The sequence below is a fragment of the Schistocerca serialis genome, chromosome 3 (genome assembly GCF_023864345.2).
Source record: "Schistocerca serialis cubense isolate TAMUIC-IGC-003099 chromosome 3, iqSchSeri2.2, whole genome shotgun sequence".
Taxonomy (NCBI): Eukaryota; Metazoa; Arthropoda; class Insecta; order Orthoptera; family Acrididae; genus Schistocerca; species Schistocerca serialis.
The window spans coordinates 541422216-541426578 of record NC_064640.1 but is presented as its reverse complement, the minus strand read 5'-3'; the positions used below and the strand labels follow the sequence as shown (position 1 = coordinate 541426578).

The 4363-nt window shown below is 45.2% G+C and overlaps 1 pseudogene; it reads left to right on the top strand.

The window, feature by feature from the left end:
- Positions 1-3805: 3805 nt before the first annotated feature.
- LOC126471915 (5S ribosomal RNA) lies at positions 3806-3923 on the top strand (annotated as a pseudogene).
- The last annotated feature ends 440 nt before the right edge of the window (positions 3924-4363 follow it).

The following is a 4363-nucleotide window of genomic DNA, read 5'->3' as shown; positions in this document are numbered from 1 at the left end:
ATTATAACTGTATGCGTGGTGTACTTATTTGTAATGAGATTCAAGTTTTCTTTGAACCGTTCAGCTATTATATCATCTGAGTCGGGGGTCGGTAGAAGGAGCCCATTATTATTTTGGTACGGCTGTTGAGTATAACCTCTACCCATAGTAATTCGCAGGAACTATCTATTTCAACTTCACTACAAGATAAACTACTACCAACAGACACAAACACACCACCACCTACTTTATTTAATCTATCCTTTCTTCCTCCCGCCTTACAGGTACACAAACGAAATCGTTTGATCGCTTTCGAACAACACAGTATACACCTTCCCGGATGTGGGAAACCGCCTAAAAACCCACATCCAGGCCGGTAGGCACAAGGGCACTCGTCGTTGATACGCTGAGCGTAGAAGATTCGGAAGATGTTATAGCTTACTGTACCTACCATTTTGGTCAAGTAACTAATGAAAGTTTTGGAAGATCCTATTATACCTCAACCTCTCCCTTGGTCCTATATATGCTTAATAAAAGTAAGAATAATTGTTATGGAAGTGTACATGTAAGGATAAAAGGTAAAGAGGTTCGTGAATATGTAAAAATGGTTGGAGACTGTACTGTATATTATTATAAATAAAAAACAGAGATACACATTGCTCTTACCAGATCCCGGAAGCGGCGTTCTAACGCGCGCAGCCATTCGGGCGAGCTGATTTTTCTTGGGTATCGAGCAGATACAATGAGTTGACAAACGTCTCGGATACCTCCTAATATCGTGTTGGACCTCCTTTTTCCTTGTGTATTGCAGCAACTCGACGTGACATGGTCTCAACATGTCGTTCCATGTACCATGCAGAAATATTGAGCAATGCTGCCTCTATAACCGCCCACAACTGCGAAAGTGTAACCGGAGCAGGATTTTGTGCATGAACTGACCTCTCGATTATGTCCCGTAAATATTTGGTGGGGTTCATGTCAAGCGATCTGGATGGCCAAACCATTCGCTTGAACTTTCCAGAAAGTTCTTCAAACAAATCCCAAGCAACTGCGGCCTGGCGACATGGCGCATTGTCATCCATAAGAATTCAAAAAATTCAAATGTGTGTGAAATCTTATGGGACTTAACTGCTAAGATCATCAGTCTCTAAGCTTACACACTACTTAACCTCAATTATCCTAAGGACAAACACACACACTCATGCCCGAGGGAGGACTCGAACCTCCGCCGGGACCGGCCGCACAGTCCATGACTGCAGCGGTTGAGACCGCTCGGATAATCCCGCGCGGAATAAGAATTCCATCGTAATGGGTCCCAGTAGCCGAAAGTTACCATTTAGAGTCAGTGGTCGGTTCATTTGGACCAGAAGACCCAGTCCATTCCATATAAACACAGCTTACACCATTATGGAGCCACCATCAGCGCCGGCCGGTGTGGCCGAGCGGTTTTAGACGCTTCAGTCTGGAACCGCGAGACCACTACGGTCGCAGGTTCGAATCCTGCCTCGGGCATAGATGTGAGTGATGTCCTTAGGTTTAAGTAGTTCTAAGTTCTAGGGGACTGATGACCTGAGAAGTTAAGTCCCTTAGTGCTCAGAGACATTTGAACCATTTGCGCCACCATCAGCTTGCACAGTGCCTTGTAGACAACTTGGGTCCATGGCGTCATGGAGTCTGCGCCACACTCAAAACGCACCATCAGCTCTTACCAGCTGAATTCTGGACTCATCTGACCAGGCCACGGTTTTCGAGTCGCCTAGGGTCCAACCAATGTTGTCATGAGCCCACGAGTAACGCTGCAGGCGATGTCGTGCTGTTAGCAAAGGCACTCGTGTCGGTCGTATGCTGAAATAGCCCATTAAGGCCAAATTTTGGTACAATGTGCGATTATTTACGCAGCATTGCTGGTCTATTAGCACTTACAACGCTACGCAAACGGCGCTACCCTCAGTCATCACGTGAAGGACGTCGGCCCCTGCGTCGTCCATGGTGAGAGATAATGCCTGAAATTTGGCATTCTCGGCACACTCTTGACACTGTGGGTCTTGGAATATTGAACTCCTTAACGATTTCCGAAATGGAATGTCCTGTGAGTCTAGCTCCACCTACCATTTCGCGTTCAAAGTCTGTTAATACGCGTAGTGCGGCTATAATCACGCTGGAAACATTTTCACATAAATCACCAGAGAACAAATGACAGCTACGCCAATGCACTGTCTTTTTATCCCTTGTGTACGCGATACTATCGCTTTCTGTAAATGTGCATATCACTATCCCATGACTTTGCCACCTCAGTGCAAATACTGAATGGCAGTGAACAGGTCTGGTCCTGGTAAAGAAGCTGTCCAACTTACTTGAGAGTTTCTGTTGGAGGGTGTAGGGCCCTGTGTTATTTTTCAACGCAAAACGAATTGAGTGGATAATATTCAAATTTGGTCATGTCGGGGAATCAAAACTGCCATAACGGCCATGTGAGTGAGGTTGTTACCATCATCAAAGACACAATACCCTCCAAGGGACATTTCCTGTCTTATTGAATTAACATGATAACCTAAAATGGTTTAATTGAACTTATCAGTTACCTCTCCTGGTAGTGTAATCACAAATGCCACTGACAGTAGCCGTAAGATCTTCCACACCATGTTTCTCTGCCTCGTGATGACTGGGTGTTCTGTGTTGTCCTTAGGTTAGTTAGGTTTAAGTAGTTCTAAGTTCTAGGGGACTGATGACCATGGATGTTAAGTCCCATAGTGCTCAGAGCCATTTGAACCTTCCACACCATGACGGAATATTATGCATGCAACACCAATGGAAGAAGACCGTTTGGATTGTACGCTCCCCTTGTTGTTCTCGAAGGGAGAAAGGAAGATTAGGGCGTAACGTCCAGTCGAAAACAATATCTTTAGAAACGGAGCATCTGCTCGCTTTGCGGAAGGATGTGGATGCAAATGGCTGTATCCGTTACAAAGGAACCATCCCATAATTTGCATGAAGATATTTAGGGAAACCACAAGATATCCAAATCTGGAAACCTGGATGGGGATTTAAGCCACCGTCTTCTCAAACGTGAGTCCAGTGTCCTAGGTGTCACGGTTGTCTGTCGGGCGAAATTCAGTGCAGCGATGTCGGGTTATCACCTAGTCGGATGGGCGCCCGCAACAAAGGCAGGGAGCAGGGCGTGCATTTATCCCTACTGAGAGCTCATTTAGTTTATGAATATAAAAAAAATCTGTAACCGAAGGGCTCGTATTTTAATGACCTATAATACCTTAAAAATTATCAGACAAGACTAAATAAAAATTCTATTCAGTACGTGTAATGTGAGTTGTTAAACGAAAGAGGTTCAAATGTGTGTGAGAACTTATGGGACTTAACTGCTAAGGTCATCAGTCCCTAAGCTTACACACTACTTAACCTAAATTACCCTAAGGACAAACACACACACACCCATGCCCGAAGGAGGACCTTAAAAATTATCAGACAAGACTAAATAAAAATTCTATTCAGTACGTGTAATGTGAGTTGTTAAACGAAAGAGGTTCAAATGTGTGTGAGATCTTATGGGACTTAACTGCTAAGGTCATCAGTCCCTAAGCTTACACACTACTTAACCTAAATTACCCTAAGGACAAACACACACACACCCATGCCCGAAGGAGGACTCGAACCTCCGCCGGGATAAGCCGCACAGTCCATGACTGCAGCGGTTGAGACGGTTCGGCTAATCCCGCGCGGCTTAAATGAAAGAGATTAGTGAAAAACTTTATAGGTGGTTGGACTGAAATTATAAAACGAATTACTAATTTAAAATTACTATGTTCTTCTTGCCAACGGCCTTGCCGCAGTGGTAACACCGGTTCCCGTCAGATCACCGAAGTTAAGCGCTGTCGGGGTGGGCTAGCACTTGGATGGGTGACCATCCGGTCTGCCGAGCGCTGTTGGCAAGCGGGGTACAGTCAGCCCTTGTGAGGCAAACTGAGGAGTTACTTGATTTCCGGTCTCGGAAACTGACATACGGCCGGGAGAGCGGTGTGCCGACCACATGCCCCTCCATGTCCGCATCCAGTGACGCCTGTGGTCTGAGGATGACACGGTGACCGGTCGGTGCCGTTGGGCCTTCATGGCCTGTTCAGGAGGAGTTTAGTTTAGTTTATGTTTTTCGTTAAGAAACCTCACTTTTAAAGCTGTACGAGAATGGAAGTATAGCCATCATAGACCTATTGCAGCATGCAGACGTCATCGAAAGTGAGTGAACATCTGTTGTCAGACAACACATGCTTGTGGTTAGAAAATCTTGCAATATTTGCTCCAACAAGTGGAGCATGCACTTTGATATTTTCTTTAGTTAAAAAAATAAAGAGAATCGAAACTCGAATAACGACGT